Source organism: Polypterus senegalus, chromosome 11 (assembly GCF_016835505.1).
Source record: "Polypterus senegalus isolate Bchr_013 chromosome 11, ASM1683550v1, whole genome shotgun sequence".
Classification (NCBI taxonomy): Eukaryota; Metazoa; Chordata; class Cladistia; order Polypteriformes; family Polypteridae; genus Polypterus; species Polypterus senegalus.
In genome coordinates, this window is record NC_053164.1 from 5686814 (window position 1) to 5707036 (window position 20223).

Consider the following 20223-nt stretch of genomic DNA (forward strand, 5'->3'; position numbering starts at 1 on the left):
TACTCTTTTCACATTTCTCATTCCTGTCTTTTCTTGTCAGTTATCACAATTTTATTGTTTTACTGGTTTTAAGAGGGGCATGTTGAGTCATGGGGAATATTTTTTATATTTTCGTGTCACAGAAATGAAGACTTTCTGTGATGCATCAACAGTATTGTTCCACATACTACCTACAATAAATACTACACTAAAGAGAGGGCACTATATCACTCGCTACAGAATTTATGCTTGGATGAGCTATGCAAATTTTATTGCACAATCATGGGGCAAGACTTCACAGATATGTTTGCAAATCATAGTTTAAGAAACACTGCTCTGTGGAGACTGACATATATTGCAATGTACAAATCGTAAATAAGTTGGGTTCATTTGCATAACTCAGTTAAGGAGTACATTAGTTGGACCAATCAGCATACAAATAAATGGCATAATGGTATAATCTATAACATGCTCTATATTATTGCATTTCTAAAGATTACAAAAAGTTACAAGTTTAAAAATAGGTATAAAGAATAGAAATCATTAGCAAACATCATTAAATGAGACAAGTTTTAATAAAAATTCTTATAGAGAAGAAAATGAAAATAATACATCGTCACTATCTCATCATCTTCACAGTAAATGTGCTAGAAATAAAATGGTACAGAATGCCTTAATTATACAAGCAGACACAGTCAGAAACACCTCACAAACCCACACAGGAGGTTTTCCCTAATATCGTGTCATACAAACAGTACATGTCAAGGTCATGGATATTTTTCACGGTACTCTGACATTAGGTTCTCACAGTCCACATGTTGAATGAATAAGAAAGACATCACCTTGTGTAGAAAGCTGAATGACTTTAATAAGGGCAGAGCATTTCTGAAATAGCAAGGCTTGTGAGGTGCTCTCAGTCAGCCATGACAAGTACCTACTTTGGATACTAGAGGGCACTGTTGCTCCTCAAACCCAAGACAACAGACACAGGGAACAAGTTTAAAGCACAATGGCTTATTTATTGTAAGGAAAAAACTCTTCACAAAGTGTTTCCCACCACCACGGCCACAAGTAAATAATTGGCACAGCACAAAATTCTTATTCTCTCTCAGAGTTTCTTGGTCTCTTTCTCCTCCATTCCTCCCAGAAAGCTTCATCCACCTTGCACCCAATTCTGGCTCATTCCTGACAGGTCAGTCCAGTCCTCCTATATTGGCCAACCTGGAAGTGCTTCTGCAAGCACTCCCAGGTAAGGTAAAAACCTAATGCCACAAGGCTACTCCACTTTCACAGCACCCCCGGCAGCACCCGTGGTATCCAACAGGGCTGAGCAATAGAATTCCAAGTCCCATGGTGCCCTGTGGGGATTCGGGGCAGTGCTGCATTCCAGGGTAGTTGCCATCTAGCATTCTGGGTAATAGGCAGTACCCCAAAGAAGTTGCCTTCTCCCATCCTTCCATCTCTTGGGCATCCTGGCCGGGTTGGGTTACGAGCTGTCCCTTACACTACCAACATTGGTCTGAGTAGGAAAATACTGAGAACCTCTGACAAGCCGCTGAGTGGCCAAGGCTCATCGATACAAGAGGTCAACAAAGGCTATTCTGTTTGGTGTGAACCAGCATAAGGGCTAGTGTGTCACAAATCACAGATAATCTTAATGATGGTTACAGGAGTATTATGTCACGACACACAATGCATCAAACCCTTCCGTCTCTGGAAATGTAGAGCTGTAGGTCATTCAGAAGGGAATGAAAAATGGTTGGATAAAGTCCACTTAGTATGTGTGAGATGTTAAGAAAAAGAAAAAAGTAGGTGGAGGGGTACTACCTGCTAAAACGGCATTGCAGACAAAGTATGCCCTTTCATGGCAGTGTGGTATGTTGTAGCAGAATAACGTTTCCTGCCGCACTGCATGAATTGTTGTGGAATGGTTTGAAGAATGTGATGAGAGTTCAAGGTGTTGTCCTGCCTTTCAAATTCCCTGGACCTCAATACTGTCGAGCATCTGTGAGATGTATTGGAGCAACAAGAGAGATCCAAAGCAACTCCACCTCACAATGTACAGGAGTCATTTTATATAAATGAACCTAGCAGAATAAAGGAACCTTTCTGTTAGATTACTTTAGCCCGCCATGCCTCAAAAACAGGAACACAAGGGACTTTGCAACTGGTCCAAATAAAGGATGTCTGTGTTTGAATTTCATATACAGGGTGCCCACAAAAACATTCCTTAATTTTAAATGGTTACAAAATCAAAACTTATTGGAATATGTTTATAAATAAGATGACAGCAAATACATTAACTCAAAACATTTCTTCTTTTCCACAGCTTACTGAGGAAGGTGACTACTTTTTTCAACAAGATGGGGCACCACCACATTGGCATCTCATTGTCCATAATTTTCTCAATGAACAGATGGATTGGTTGTGCTGGACAAAATGACCAGGTGTTCCTGAAGTGGCCCCCAAGATCACCGGACATTACTGTTTGTGACTTTTTCCTTTGGGGGGTACGTGAAAGACAAAGTGTGCGTACCTCCACTACCTGCAGCTATGGATGATCTGCAGGAACACATCACTGAATTCTATAAACACGATCACGCTGGATATGCTTCAGAGAATCTGGTCAGAGCTCGATTACCGCATTGATGTTTGTTGAGTAACAGGTGGGACGCACATCGAGTGTATGTAATCAGCAGATACCATATGAAACTATATGACTTGATGAAACTGTAGCCTCAAAGGTGAAAGAATATTCCAATAAATTTTGATTTTGTAACCATTTAAAATCAAGGAGTGTTTTTGTGGGCACCCTGTATAATGATGGCTTTCCCATAAATTAGAATATGACCTATGTAAAAATAACATATTAAAAAACAGCCACAATGAGATTATGAGAGGAAGATCTTGCCAAACCAATATTTTAGAATCTATTGAAAAGGCAACTCAAGTATTTGACAGGAACAAAGCATAGGACTAAATTGACTTAAACTTTCACAAAATCTATTTCTGATTTAATAATTAATTGATTCCAGTTTTGTTGGTAAACCTGTGAATTTAGCAGACAACACTTCTAACGTTAGGGGTTGCCACAGCAGATCATCTTGTTCCATATCCTCCTGTCCTCTCACCCCCATCACCTGCATGTCTTATCTCACCACATCCATAAACCTTCTCTTAGGCCTTCCTCTTTCCCTCCATCCTTAACATTCTTCTCCAAATATATCCCAGCATCCATCCTCTGCACATGCCCTGACCAATGAAAATTCTCTTTTTGTCTCCCAACCATCCAACCTGACCGGACCCTCTAATGTCCTCGTTTCTAATCCTGTCCATCTTTGTCGCACCCAATGCAAATCTTACCATCTTTAACTCTGCCATCTCCAGCTCTGTCATCTGTTTTTTGGTCAGTGCCACCGTCTCCAACCCATTACATTTATCAGATAACACTAACATTAGAAAAATAATAGACACTTGGAAGGCAGAAAAAATAATTCAAGAAAAGCTTCAAAACTAGGAGAAAACGTGAAAAAGTGCTATATGTGTGGTGTGGACTAAGCCCCGGACACAAACAGGCAGACATGTTGTAAAACACCACCACATATTTATTTACAAACTATTTACAAAAGTCAACAAGTGCCACACAACCCTCTTTACCACAAGTCCAGGCCTCGCACACACTTTGCCTCTGTCTTCAGACCGCCTCCACTCTCTTCTCCTGCTTAGTCCTCTCCTCACCCGACTCCAGCCTTGAATGAAGGGAGGTGGACCCTTTTATCCACACCCGGATGTGCTCCAGGTGTCTCCCGGCAATCTCCTACCGACACGCCCCACTGTGGCGGACGTGCCGGCTGTATCCCCGGAAGCACTCCGGATGTCCCTGCTCCTCTTCCCCCCAGCACTTCCGACACACCCGGGTCCAGGGCTCCAAGGACACGGGGGCGCCCTCTGGTGGTGACCATGAGCCCCTACAGGGTTGAGCTTCCAAGCCCCCTACCTGTGGTACCCAAAGCAACCAGGGTGGTTGCCCCCACATGGTCTGGGGAAGGTGCATGCCCTCCTCCGGTCCTCCTGGGTGTCCCAGCCGGGTCGCCTCCCCAGCAGTCTCTGACAGTGGAAAGGATCTTTTTGTACTATTTATGTTAATGTTACTTTTGTTAATTATCTACTATAATCATCTTTGCTGATTTTATGTTCCATGTGTTGTATGGGTGGTCCCCAATAGGTGGATTCACCTGCCAATCACTGCCAGGAACTGATCTCCAGAGGGTCTCCTACAGATCTTGGCGGTTCATTGTGAATATATTAGGCTAGTGTTAAGTTTACTTGTGTTTATTTTAATTCTGTGATTTATTGTATTTCTGGATTTTTGACTTTCTGCTTTGTGTTTTGCCCTCATTGAAACCTGTATTGGGAATTCTTTAGATTGGATTGCCTTCTTGTTACAGGTAATTCCATTTTGACTTCACAGAGAATACATCTTTAATTTTTCATGTACACTTGAAAAAGTTTGGCAAAACAAATGAAAGAAGGTCTTTGCAGAACAGAGCTCATGAAAGAAATAATTACAGAGTAACAAAATGGTGGCTAAGTAGAATAAGGACAGGAAGAGGTGTATTCAGGTGACCTAGAATCGGAAGTGATGTCATCATTGGGCAGTTCCTTTAGTTGGTCTGCAGAGGGAGAAAGAGTGAAAGCATCTGAGGACCTCATCAACCTCTGGTCTGGTAGATAATTATAATAATTTAAGCCATTCAGCTGTCTCCCATGCGCTCATGTGTGAGAAAGGATTTCCCCCTCTAATGTGCATTTTTAGAAGTGTTTCTACATATTTTGGGCTTCCTAACACATGACAGGTGCCTGTTTTCTTGTTATGAAGTGGGATGATAGCCAAGCAAAAAACTGTTATCACCACAGAAAGCACCACATGCATCCTTGTTTACCTGCCAGTATACTAGGAGTGACCCAGTTTATTTTTCAAATAAGAAGACAAGGAAAGCATAACTGAAGTGCAGGCTTACGTCTTCTCTACAGGAAAAGGAAAATATCCCAATCCTGGGTATTCTTGTACATCAAAAGGTACTTCAGACTCCAACGATACCTAAGTATAAGAAATTTATTTAACAAAGACAACTTCAGGGCACCCTGCGTGCACTGCAATCACAAAGGTGTTAACAATCCTTTGTTAGATAAAGCCTTTATAGTGTATGAATATATACAATATCTAGTTAGCATGGAGTTGGTAACATGTTGATCTCTATGTATATAAAATCCAATGTCTTTCTATCTGTCTGTATGTCTGTCCTCTTTTCACGGGACACCACTTAATGGATTTAGATTTGTTTTTTTTCTAATAACATTCTGGTTGATTTTGCACCTTCTATCATTGCGGTATGTATCATAGTTCACTTCTGGTACTGATTTATTTGTGAGAATCCGAGAGAGGTACAGCAGACAAAGGGAAGGGGGGCTGAGCCCTCCTTATTCACGCGCCAGGCTCCGTTAGAGTCGCTGTACCTCTCGCTACATGTTGGAGCGTACCTTGCCTCTGCTTAGGTAGTGAGACCTGTTTGTTCAACAGACATTATCATCTAGAGATTGTTAAGGAGTAATGTTTGACGCTCCCTTACATCCGCTTAGCTAGCAAACGAGAGATCTACTTAATGGATTTAGATCAGGCTTTTTTTCTACAATTTGCTTGAACATTCTGGTTGATTTTGCACCTTCTATCATTGCGGTATGTATCATAGTTCACTTGTGGTAACGATTTATTTGTAAGAATCCGAGAGGTACAGCAGACCAAAGGAGGGGGGGCAAAGCCCTCCTTAATCATGCGTCAGCCTCCGTTAGAGTCGCTGTACCTCTCGCTACACGTTGGAGCGTACCTTGCCTCTGCTTAGCTAGAAAACAAACTACTTAAGAGCTACTTAACGGATTTAGATCAGGTTTTTTTCTAGAATTTGCTTGAACATTGTGGTTGATTTTGCGACTTCTCTCATTGTGCCAAGAATCATAGTTTGCTTGCAGGAGTGATTTATTCATGCTAATCCAAGACAGAGGCTGTGGGCGAGGGAGTGGGAAATGTGACATCAGGAGTTGGTAGTCGGTCTACCTCTGCTTATCTAGCAATATCTTTTTGTTGATTGATTTTTAAAATTTGTCCTGTTTCACTACTCCACGGGCGGAGCCGTGGGAGACAGCTAGTCTAATATAAAATAAGTCCATATATGGGACATTAGATCCTCCTGTAGCAGGTTACGTGCAGAGATACCTAATGTTTCTTTCTGAAGGACTGAGGCTAGCTTAGTAGTCAATATACAAAATGATTTCATTCTACTTAGAACAATTAGACAAAAATGCAATACAAAGGAAATGCTTAACAGACTAAAAAATGTTGCAGAAAAACTACAAGCATCCATCCATCCTTTTCCGCTTATTTGGGGTCGGGTTGCGGGGGCAGCAGCTTAAGCAGCGAGGCCCAGACTTCCCTCTCCCCGGCTACTTCTTCCAGCTCTTCCGGGAGAATCCCAAGGCGTTCCCAGGCCAGCCGGTAGACATAGACCCTCCAGCGTGTCCTGGGTCTTCCCCGGGGCCTCCTCCCGGTTGGACGTGCCAGGAACACCTCACCAGGGAGGCGTCCAGGAAGCATCCTGATCAGATGCCCGAGTCACCTCATCTGACTCCTCTCGATGCGGAGGAGTAACGGCTCTACAAGCACTGTGTGGATTATTTGAGATGTTTTTGCTTAAAGATGAGGAAACGTCTTGAAAGAATAAAGGTCACCATTTTTTCATTGAACAGTAAGGGGGGCCAGAAAATTTGTCCATGTCTGTAACTCTCTCTTACATCTGCTCATTTTGTATTATATTTTGATGATTTAAGGTTTCTGCCAAATAATAATAATAACAACAAGAATATTTCTTGAAATATTTTTCTAAATGTTTTTCTGCTTCGGGTTTGATCATGCTGAATGTTAAAGAAGATCAGAATTCTCCAAAGCATAACTGCCAAGACTGATTCCAGAGCTTTCATTTAAGCTTCCGAATCACTTCTCCAGCCAAATCAAAATGAAACAAGTGCTGTCAGCCCAGCAGGGGACAGCAGATAGTTATCAGCCAAGGTCACATGGATCCAATGAAAGGATCTATTAAAACTCTAGGCAATCTATCCACATAAGGGAAAAGGTGCGACCTCAAGGTCATAACAAAGCTGACAAAGTGTAAAGCACTGGGGACTAAATGAGTTTGCCTATGTTGTTATATTGTCAGTGTCTCCGTGACATAAAATACAGGAAAGAAACTTACAATTTCATTTTCTTTGGCTGTGGCTTTTTTAACATTTAAAATAACCTAAGTCATCTTTTCTCCAGTATTGGAAAATACAACTTATTTTAAACCTGAATGAACTGTTGTTGAAATGGATGAGAAAAAAAAACAAAACAAAAAAATACAGGTGTCTTCATCATCACTCTTCCTTTTCAGGATAATTGAAACTTTCTTTCAAAGCCTGTGGAAACAACTCGGTGTCAACCATTTTCCTGGGCTCTGAAATGATATCTGACTTGCGCCTAAGTGAATGACGGCACTTCAAATCAATTCGTCAGTGCGGCGGCAGAGACCCTCTTCACTTCAGGCATGGCCTTTTTGTCCACTGACGCTCTGTCTGAGTTCTCTGTAATAAAAAAAGGCTCACAATAGAGTCTTAATGAAAAATGAAAGCATGGCTGTTGCTACAAGAGTTAGAGCAAGATAAATGAATTTACTAATACCAAAGTATAAAAGCATCAAAAATACCGTATATAGAAAGATTCAATTTCACTGAGCTGGGATGTATTGCATGGTTCTTATCAGGATTAAATGGTATGAGAAATAAAAAGAGTGTTTGTCAAAAAAAGTTAAAACTCAGATTTAAGTGGCTATATTTGATATAATAAACACATACATTTGCTTTGTGTCTTGTCACACACGTGAGATTAGGAGGAAGCTGAGTGGACCAAGTGGAAGTAATCATCCGCCAGGCTAGGGGGTGGCGAGGTGCGCTAAACCTTCTTCTGTTGTCTCTACAGGCCAAGTACGGGGAACCTACCTGATTTAACAACAATATCACTTCCAGTTCTGGCGCCAAGAATGATATCATTTCCAGTTCCGGGCTCAGATGACATCACTTCTGGTATCACCCTTTAAAGCCGCCATCTTTTCCACCACTAATTCAGTTGAGTCTGGAACTCAATCCATGCATATTAGTGCTTATTTCAAAACACTTTTTGCTGCCAGGGACAATACAGTATATGGGTGGCTGCCCCAAACCTTTCCAGTCTGTTGAGACTCATTTGTTTACAGTCTACAAGATCTAACATTTCTTCTCTCGTTATACATTTACATGGATCATTGTAGACATGGAACACACATGAAATGTACTGTATGTATTTCAAATAACAATAAATCATTAGTAATATATCTCCCTGCAAGTCTTTGCCATATAAAATATTCAATGCAGACTTGAGCTGTATGTGAGAGGAATCGGGCTGGCGGAGCTAAACAGAGAGTGTAAGTGTCAGGAGGGGCAAATGGCTGGCTGAACAGGGGATGGGTGCTGCTAATTGATGGGTGCAAAACAAAGGCAGTTATCAGTGGGCAATTGCTGAGCTGATATGGACACATCATTTTCCTCACGTGTTTTGGGAAGGTTGGCTTTTCAGGGAATCTGAAAATTTCCGCAGGCTTTGGGAATTCTAGTGTTAAACTGCATGTGTGGCCTTTCAAAACATGCTCTGATCTCCAGTGACAAGTTTCAATTTGTAACACAAATTTTTGATACTCATTTTGAACACCCCTTGTACCTATTACAATAAAGGCACCTAGAGAGAATGAAACTGCTTTTCTTAACCATAAACAGTTTACTTTATTAACATAAAAGTCATCTGCAGTGCCAAGATGAGACCAACAAACATCAGGACTGCATCTCTGTTTATGAGATGCCATTTGCAGATTGAAATCACAGAGAGTAGATGTGCTTTTTCCTCCTCACATTGCAAGCACACTCTATTGATGACAAATACGGTATACATTGTACTCCCGTATGTCAGGTCTTGAAACCTGAAAAATCGATCATAAAATCAGACCTCAACTTATATGCCCGCTCAAAAATTTTGTTGCAGCAGCACAGCTACCAAAAAACAGCGTCATATTTTCTGATCGAACGCTCCATCGTAGATAATGGATGCTCTTACGATAAAGGCGTATGAGGCTGTAAGATACAAAAAACACAAAACAGTGCAAATGTCGCTTCACAATAGTTTGGGTATTACCGTGTGGTCACATAGGCACGATACATAGCAAAAAAAGGCCGTGTGCTCTGTGGTTACTCTCTCGGGTGGGCCTTAGCATATCATAATCTCTTGGGCCAATAGGGTCAACCTATACGACCGACTTTCTAAAATACTGGAAATTATACAGTAAAATCAAGCCGCAGCTTATCAACGGAAGAACTTAAACATGACTATAAATGGTAATTTGATTCTTTGCCTCAGATCGGACCCTTATTTATTTTATTTTTGTTTTATTTCAGGAGTGTTGCAGCTGGTAGAGCTCACCACATTCATGGCAGCAGTAACATGTTGGCATTCAATATACTGTACATGGACAGCGCAGACCCCTGTCTCTAATTTAGAGGCGAGAACGTTTATCTCGGACCACTTGAGGTGAGAGGCTGTTCTTCCAGCTAATGAAGGTCTGTCAGGTCAGTAACTAGGCAGGGTTCAAGGGTGCATTCAGGTACATGCATTTACAAGATGATTGTGAAAAAGGTAAAAGGTTTTATAAATAATATTTTGTTTTGGCTTTTGCATCTTCCTGTTTTTTGGTGTACACATTGTCACATGTGCATATGGGAGGCAGCTAGAAGGACCAAAAGAAGGTAATTCCATGCCAGGCAAGGGGTTGGAGGGGTGCAGTAAACCTTCCTCTTTTATTTTTGCAAACCAGACACGGGAAATTCCACCTGATTCTGATGTTGTCACGTTCGGTTCCGGCCCCAAGAATGTCACTTCTGGTTCTGGGCCCCGATGACATCACTTCCGCCGACCTTCCTTAGAAGCAAGACATCCTCCACTTTGTATTCATTTCTGTTTTGAACTCAACTCTGTACACACCTATGCAACCGATTTTGTGTTTTGAAGCCAGGATTCAAGTATACGGGTGACTGCCCCAAACCTTTTTTCTGTGTGCCAAGGCTATTTATTATCGCAACATACTTTCATTGACTGCTGCAAAGTGGTGTTCACTGGCTGTTCAAATTGTTTTTTAAACAGTTTTAAGTTAAATCAAAATTCTACTGCAAGAATTATTACAAGAACAGGAAAACAAGAACACATAACTCCAAGTTTTTGCACAGGTTCCTGGTTAAGTTTAGGGCAGTTTTCAAAATTCTGCTTTTGACATGTAAAGTCTTAAAAGGCCAAGGCCCTGCTTACTTGTCATTACTTACAATGTACATCAAGATCTCAAGATGCTAGCCTGCTTATGATTCCAAAGGTTAATAAAACAACAGTGGGAGGGCAAGCTTTTAGTTACAGGGTTCCAAAGCTGTGAAACAATGTGCCTACTACTATAAGAGGTTCCCCTTTCAGTCTCAGCTTTGAAATCCTGACTGAAAATTCACAACTAGAGTACTGGGTGCAGTTTTGATCTTCAGACTACAAAAAATACATAGCAGTGCTAGAAAAGGTTCAGAGAAGAGCAACTAGGCTGATCCAGGACTACAGGGGATGAGTTATTAGGTTAGATTTAAAGAAATGAGCCTTTTCAGTTTAAGCAAAAGAAGGTAAAGAGGTGACATGATTGCAGTGTTTAAAATTATGAAGTGAATTAGTCCAGTGGATCGAGACTGTTATTTTAAAATAAGTTCATCAAAAACACGGACACACAGTTGGAAACATATTAAGGGTAAATTTCACACAAACATTGGGAAGTTTTTCTTTACACAAAGAACGATAGACACTTGCAATAAGCGACCAAGTAGTTTGATAGACAATAAGACTTTAGGGAAGAAATAAGTGGATAAAACTGGTGAGATTTGTTGGGCTGAATGGCCTGTTCTTGCCTAAATTGTTCTAATGTATAAAAACTGTTAAGCATACCCTGCCTAGAGCTGCTCATGAACTGTGGATACTACATCTCTTTTGTTAGTCGTCAGTACTAAAACATAATTTGTTACCAACAGTCAATCTGTTTCTCTTCTCAGCACTCAAATGTGGCACTTGTGCCACTGCTCTACTGCCAAATTTTTTGTCTGCCTATGGAAAATTCATCTCTGATAAAGGAATATTGGAATCATCGGGTAGAAAGATCCTGTCATCTGATTGACTGGCCCAGCACTTACTCAGTTGTGGAATGGCCAGTTTTGGGGAGGTAGCTTGATGGCTGAGGTTTCCAGGACTCTGAACAAATCTGTATCCTCGTATGTGATAGTTATGTGTTTAGGGAGTGATATCATCTATTCTTGCATTTTGCTGTGTAGTTTGTACTATTTTTAATGCACTATTGTGTTGTATTTCTGAGGTGGCCATGATAGACTGGTCATCTGTCTCTGTGAATAGGATTACTTGTGTGTTGTTTTGTTTGGTGTATTTACCCAATTTTTTGACACTCATTGCACACCCAATCTACTTGAAAAGAGGTCTCTCTCTGAATTACCTTTCCCAACATTTCTTCCATCTTTAACCCTACAAGGGTATTCTGTTTGAGAATTTTTCTTGTCTTCTTAGGGAGCCAAGGCTGGGGGGCTGTCAAAAAACAGGGCCTGCTAAAGCCCATTGCTGCAGTTCTTGTGTGATTTTGGGCTATGCAAGACATAAATTGTCATTTTTGTTTAACATTTGAGTCTACACAGTTTTATACATGAGACCTCAGCTCTCTGTGAAAAGATTGTGGATTTAAACCTTGAAGAGTGTTTTGAGCTCTTGGTGTTAATTATTCTGGCTAATGATTCATAGCTTGCTACATCTTGATTCGATTCACAGTCTTCACTTATAATCTTGTGATTTTCTTAATGACTCCTGGCAGTTCTTCTATAAACGTCACTTACAGTTTAATGGCTTTGTGTTTTTTGAAATCAGTACTCTACAAAACTGCTTTTGTTTCAGTTTTTCAAAAACATATCATTTCATCCGATTTCAATACCATCTTTGTGGTTACTCTCAATCCACTGTGCCAGCTGACAATACGAAGAGTATGGTTGGAATTTAAATAGCAGATGGAGCAAGTCCATGCTGTGGCCCAGTCAAGCAGCTTTGAGTATTTGCAAGTGGCATATGTAAAATGACACAAAGAACACAGATAAAGAGTTGGTGTACCACCTTCACACTCAAACATGGCATACAAACAAAAGTGGAAATGTGCTTACGCACAAAAAAATCCAGATGCATAAATCGGTGTGAACGCCAACTTCCACGCTCTTCCGCTACATAAATCACGGTCAGCGTAAAAAGTAACGCTCGTGCACGTGCCTGCTGTCCCGTCCAGTCTCCACCCAGAATTACGCCTCTTTGAATATGCAAATCAATATAAATAGCCCTTAAGTTCAGCGTTCTGTGAAAAGGCAATGGCAAAAGCACGAGGGAAAATAGAAGAATTTCAGCGAATACCAAGTGGAGGCAAAGGAAAAACATACTATTTGTTGGTTTAAATAGTGATATTAACAACAAAAGGAAGCTGATCGAGTGACATAGAGTGTCCGAAATAAAAAAGAAGTTGTCAGATATCAAACTCGTTTTGAAAAGGCAAGTCGTAACCCACAGTCTGAGTGTCATATGAAAGCTTATTAGGGAACAGAGAAAAAAAATAGGCACATAGTGGGAAAAAAGCATGAAATGTCAACTTTATTCTCAAAATTTCCACTTTAATCACATAGTTTATTTTGTCATTAAAATAGAACATCATAAACTTCATCTTAAAAGCATTTAATTTACTAGTTTCTCAAGTCCCATCGTAACTAAAGTAGCACGTTAAATGCTTTGTTTTGTATTTGATCTTCTTTGTGATCTATGTGTGTGAATCACTACGTGCTTCTTAAACGGGCTTTCTCTTCTTCCGACAGGACACAGAATCCATTACATTCGTGATATTACAGCTCTCTGAATAATTAAAATACTGAGATGTATACGTGATATAATTTTCATGATGATAGGAGTTAAAGCATGTTATTAAACATGAGAACACGGTGGCGCAGTGATTGTTCATGCCTCATGCAAGATGCTTCCTGCACCATGCGCAACTTTTGATGAAATACTTTATTGCATCAGTACTGTCTCTTTCAAACATACTAACCTCCCATTCCTGTCCTTACTTTTCTTTCTCCAAATTCCCAATCAGCTCTGTAATAGACGTTAAATCATTTGTAAGATTAGAACGCAGATTCTTCAAAACTTTTAAGGAACTTTGAAATATCTTTGTAGTACATGTTTAATTATTCTATCCATCCAGTGTTGCCAGTCCCAGCAAGAATACAGCGCGAGGCAGGAACAATCTATGAATGGAGCACCAGCTCCTTGCTAGCGCTGTGACACCGTGTCCTCACATGCTTATTTATTAACAATATAGATTATTTAAATTAAGCTAAAGCTTTATTTTGTTTTATTTCTTAAAAATGATATTGTCATCATATGTAAATACACACTTTATAAAGTGGCTCAACTTGTGCGATATTATAACTGTATCGCAAGTTTACAGTGAGGTGATTGTACTCATAAGTACAGACAGATCTACAAGGGGCACTTGATTAAGTACGTTTAGAGTTCTTGGGGTGAAACAGTTTCTGAACTGCGAGGTCCATACAGGAAAGGCTCTGAAGCATTTGTCATATGAGAGCAGTTCAAATAGGAAACATGGCTGAGGCAGCGTGTGCTTGATGCTGTATACCAATAATTCTCTTTCCGATCAGCTGCTGTAGAGCTGTGATTCCCCACTCAGATACAGTGATATAAATACTCAGAGTGGTGCAGTGAAAGTAACATGGAAAAAGATGATCCGCTGTGGCAACTCCTAACGGGAGCAGCTGAAAGAAGAAAAAGAAGGTGCAGTAAGAGTAACAACACTAAAGTAGCTATTGTATTTAGAATAATTTGACCATTCTGTGGATTATTATATTGTTACAGGTTAATTACAATCACATGCATTTAACTAATAAACAATATGTGGATAATTTTAGTGTATTTATAAAACCGCGTCAGGGATGTGGATCTAAAAAAGAAAAAGAAACCACACTGGAACCGTAGCACTGCTTTCACACTGGGTGCAGCCAGTCTGCAATACCAAGCACAGAACTTGCGTACGCCAGGGTAGGAGCTACCATGGAAATATGAGTGGCTTTACGCCAAGTTTAGGTTTTATACATTGTGATTTGAGCATGGGAATGTTTGTATGTAACATTTTTGTGCAAATGCACCATTTATACATGAGGCCCCTGGTCTGTAGAGGGAGAAAGAGAGAAAAGATCAGAAAACAATGGCAACCCCTAGCTTGGCAGGTGGTTATATTGACTAGAGCCCTTAAGCAGCCTCCCATGCACATGTGTGTAAGACATGACAGTTGTTGCTCTCCAATTGCAGGATCATCAATTCCCAACCACCTTTTAAAACAGTGAGTACTTTTTACAGTAGACTTCAAAAACACAAAGAACAAACCCAGTGCCACCAGTGCAACATGTATTGCAAACAGTTGAATCCTTTGATCAGTATTGTACGATTTCAAGTTGTCATGTATAGACTGTATAAAGTATTGCTGCTGTAGCACCGATGTCAAATGCCAGAATGGATTCTCTACTCTTTTCATGTCACTTTAAAGTGGCTCCCTGTCCTTAAAATGACTGCTCACTATTGCAAATGGTTTGTGACATTGCAGGCTTGCCAGTTTTATAGTCCCCCCTTCTGCTGACTCTGAAGCTGATCCTTTGATGGAATACCTCTTCATACTATGAAGGACACATCTCCTCACATCATTAAAATATATTTTTAGACATTTTTTAGTTGTTTGTTTTCCACAATATAAGTAATCGACAAGTATTTTGATATCCTTCTTAAAAAAGGTGAGTTTTTGAAACATATGGGGGATACACCCACAGAGAGACACAGAGAGAAAATGCAAATTCCACACAGTCCAGGTTTTGGGATTTGAAGCCAGGTCTTGGGTGTGGCACAGAATACCCAATGAATATTTAACTTTATGTATTTATGTACGTATGGGATGTGATCAAAAAGAAGACTATGTAAAAAAAAGTTTTCCTCTTCAGATTTTACAGAATTCATCCTTCCTGTTTAAAGTGATTGCACTCCGTTTCAGTGCGGAGAACATCTCACAGCATGCTCTATGTCTTGCACTCAAATCATTTTCTGTAATTTTAGCAGTGGGAATGTTAGCTGTGTATCTGTGCTTCATAGTAAGCTGTGCACTTTTTAAAGCAGCGGGCAGTGGTTGAGATGTGGGTGTTATAAAGCAGCAAAGTGGCTTCTTTCGAGAGTGTACTGAATTACCTTCTGATTAGCTCAGTACAAATCAGTTAGGCTGATACTCTGCCTCTACATGAGAACATTTCGGCTTTTAGTATCCTAGTCTCCAACTAGAGCAATTTTAAAACACGCACATCTCCATCCTGGATTTGTTTATGTTGTGACATCACAGATTAAAATGCCAGATTTAATTGGCTAAAGCGTCAGGAATGAGAAGTAATTGAGCACTTTATTTTATTGTTTTGTTTTTTTTTAATTTAGGAAATGCATGGTGGGACTCAAATGGAATGATCCCATTGCAAAGTTTAAGTTACCCTCCTAGTCAGAATCCCGACTAAGCCATAAACTGGCTAAAACATTTGCTATGAAAATACGAGAAGGGGTATAGTGAGCTAGGCTCTGGGAAGAGACCAACATAGGGGAAGAGTAGTTTGGTTTAATGCCAGGGAGAGGAATAACTGATGGAGTCTTTGCATTGAGACAGAAAAGTGTTGAGAAAACCAGAAAGGTGTCATTTATTCATTTTAAGAAGGCTTATGACAGAGTGCCATGTCAAGAGGTCTGGAGGTGCATGAAAGAGAAAAAAGAACCGCTCACCACACTACCATGCCCCCATACATGAAGTTGCAGTGATTATTAAAAACACCAAACAGCCGCAGACCTCACTTTACCACATATCCCAATGAGAGGAGGTCTGTAATGGAGATCTTCTTGATGTCCTTACCTCTTTGATATGGATGTGTGGACTCTTTGGATAGAAGACCAGTCCCCCTGGTCCAGGCTTTTCGCTGATGACATTGTGTTGTGTATCACCAGAAAGGAGGAAATTGAGAAGTTGGAAGAATGGAGAACGTCTTTGGAAGAATGAAGATAAGCAGGAACAAAACAGAATATATGAGATTTCATGATGATCAGGATTCAGAAGTTGGACATTTGTTTAAATATTTAGGATCAGTGGTAGCCAAAGATATAGAATTGGGTGCAGAAATAACGCAAAGAGTGGATGGAATGCTTAGAAGAAATATATCAGCAGTATTGTGTGATCGATGAATTAATACAAATGTTAAAGGCCAGGTTTTTAAGACAATGGTATGACCAACAATGATGTATGAAGTTGAGGCATGGACAGTAAAGGGAGTGCAGGAGAAGAAGTTGGATGAGATGGAAATGAGAATGTTGAGATGGATCAGTAGAGTTACAAAAGAGGACAATAAAAGAAATGAGATAATTAGAGGTATAACAAAAATGGGAGAGATATCTAAAGAAATACAGGAAAGCAGATTGAAGTGGTATGAACACATAATGAGGAGAGACAATGAAGATGTGATCAAAAGAGTGATGGGAATGGAATTCCCAGAAAAAAGAAAGGTTGAAGTAGAGGTGGATGGAGTAAAGTAAATGAAATTTTGAAGGAAGGGTGCTTGACTGGTGAGGAGGTGCAGAACTGAGATGTATGGAGAAGGTTGATCAGGCACATCAAACCCAAGTCGAAGTTGGAAAAGAGGGAAAAGGCCAAGCTGGTTGAAAGAACTGTGTTTGCATTCTGGGATGCATTGTGAAGAGAACAGCAATGAGTAAAGTAAATGCATGAGCATACACAACCTAGAAACATTATAGAGCATGCAGATGAGATGGATTTTGTAATCCTTACCTGGCCAGGAAGTCATGGACAGATGGAGTGGACAGATATGCATCCCAGCCAAGATGGTCTTTTCCTGGTCGGAAGGATGATATAGTGGAAGGACAGAGGTTGACTGCCTCCCAGAGCCAAGCATTCCTCTGGATTAGCTCCCATTTGGACATCCACATGGCTGTATGGGAGTTCTGGAAGGCAGCCCAGGTGAGGTCCTTTGGTGTGACTAGAGGCTTTTATTGGTAGGAGGCACTTCTGTCAGGTGGACATTCTGGAAAACACAGAGTTCACCACAGCTAACACAAAGACAGAAGCATGGTCTTGATCTACGAACATGACAACATTTTATTTCTGGGTTTTACTGGAAACTCTTTGTTTCATCAGCCATAATAACCCTGTTAAACATGTATTCATTTGCAGAAAAAACAATCGCAGTTTCGAGCCCCCTCTGTTAGTGTTCATCTGTCATGATTTGAGGCACATGGGCGACACTTTACAACCATTCGGGAAATTAAATTGCTGCACCTCGTATATATATTTAAAAAAACAAGGCAGTTGATTCAGTAAACATGAAACACCTTCTCTTTGGACTGTTTTTGTTTGAATACAAATCAAAGTAAATCACTCTTCAGCTTTTTCCATACTATCCTATGGACGAGCAAAAACACAGGGAGAGTCCAAAGAAATAATAATAATTCTTTACATTTATACAGTGCTTTTCTCACTACTCAAAAGGCTTCAGTGAATGAGACACTTCAACCACCACTAATATGTAGCATCCACCAGGATGATATGATAGCAGCTATTTTGTCTCCAGTATGCTCACCACACATTAGCTCTTAGGTGGTCAGAGAGATGGGGATGATTAGGAGGCCAGAATGACTAGGCCGTGGTGGGCGATTTAGCCTGGACATCCAGATACACCCTACTCTTTATGAAAGATGCCCAAGGATCTTTTATGACCGCAGAGAGTCAGGACCTCAATTTTATGTCTCATCTGAAGGATGGCGCCATATTTACAGCACAGTGTCCCCGTCACAGCACTGGGATGTTGGGATCCACATTCAGACCACAAGGTAAGTGCCCCCTGCTGTCCTCACCAACAACTCTTCCAGCAGCAATCCAAGCTTTTCCTAGACGGTGTCCCTATCTAAGTACTGGCTGGGCCTGAGCATACTTAGCTTCAGGTGGGTGACCTGTTCTGAAGCACATGTGGTATGGATGCTGGGAATGTTAGGGTGCTGCTGGGTCAACCTGTTTATTTGGACATTCAACCGGACTGGACAAAAACAAGCACTTGAACGCCTGCTCAAGAAAATTATTCTTGACTTGACAATTTTATACCTATTTCTAACCTGCCTTTCTTAAGTAAAGTCCTAGAGAAGGCAGTCATTACGCAGCTAAATGATCACTTGAATAAACATGCTATTCTTGGTAAGTTTCAGTCAGGTTTTAGAACAAATCACAGTACAGAAACTGAGCTAGTTAAAGTAGTAAATGACTTGCGGGTAAATGCAGACGGAGGCCATTTATCTGTTGTCGTCTTTGCAGATCTAAGTGCCGCAACTGATACCATTGATCAAAATATTGTTAAAAATCACCTTAGTCAGTGGGTGGGCATCTCTGGCAGGGTCTTAAATTGGTTTGAGACTTACATAGCAGGTAGAAAATTCTTTGCTAGTTGTGGTCATTATACTTCAAAGACACATGATATTCTATATGGTGTTTCATAAGGCTCTCTCCTGGGTTTTCTGCTCTTTTCGATCTCCATGCTTCCATTAGGTCCGATTATCTCAAGGCAGAAAGTGAGCTACCACAGCTATGCTGATGACACACAACCGTATTTATCAATAGCGCCTGATGACCCCGACTCTTTTGTCTCACTGACCCCCAATGTCTTAGTTGTGTTTCTGAGTGGTTGAGTAGTAATTTTCTCAAAGTAAATAAGGAGACAATGGAAATCTTAGTGATTGGCAAAAATGGATATAGTGAGGCTATTAGAAATTAACTTGATCCATTAGGCTTAAAAATCAAGACAGAGGTAAAGAATTTAGGGGTAAATATTGACTCTGACCTAAATTTTAAATCACATATTAATCAGGACAGCATTTTTTCACTTAAGAAATATAGCAAAACTTAGGTCCCTTATACCCTTACAAGATGCTGAAAAATTAGTTTACGCTTTTGTTTTCAGTCAGTGAGATTACTGTAATGCACTCCTCTCAGGACCACCCTAAAAAAAGACATCAATCGACTGCAACTCATGCAGAATACAGCTGCCAGAATCTTAATTAAGAAAATAAAATTCAAGCACATCACACCAGTCTTAGCGTCACTACACTTGTTACTTGTGCCATTTATAATTGACTTTAAAATACTGTTAATGGTTTATTTGGAATTAAATTGTAATCTTAGATCTTCAAATGAGGGTCTGCTTACAGTTCCAAAAGCTAAACTTAAAAGAAGTGGTGAGGCAGCCTTCTGCTGTTATGCATCTAAAATCTGGAACAGCTTACCAATAGAAATTTACCAGGCTAATATGGTGGAGAACTTTAAAAAACTGCTAAAAACCCATTACTGTAACATGGCTTTCTCATAGCTTCATTTTAGTATAACCCTGATATTCTGTATATGCACTTAATTATCTTTTCAATCCGTACTAACCCCTACTTTCTCTGCAGTTTTTCTGTGGTGTCGATCCACACCACTACCACCTGATCAGTCCTTACATTGATGGATTGAAGGCCAGAGGTCTATGTGACCATCATCATCTAATTCTCTCATGTGAAGCCTGAAAACCTTGAGGACTGATGAGATCATTTATGTTAGGTATAATGCCCTAGTGGCTGGGTGGTCTTGTGGAATTGGAACCCCTGCACATTTTTTTTTTTTTTTTTCTGTCTACTGGCCATCAGACCTTACTTTATTCTTTGTTATTTAGTATTGCCTAATCTTATTTTTATGTTTCTTTTGTTTTTATAAACTTTTCTTTCTTCATCTTATAAAGCATTTTGAGCTACATCATTTGTATGAAAATGTGCTATAGAAATAAATGTTGTTGTTGAGGGCACAAAACAGAAAACAATCAGCAACTTAAAGAATACAGTCC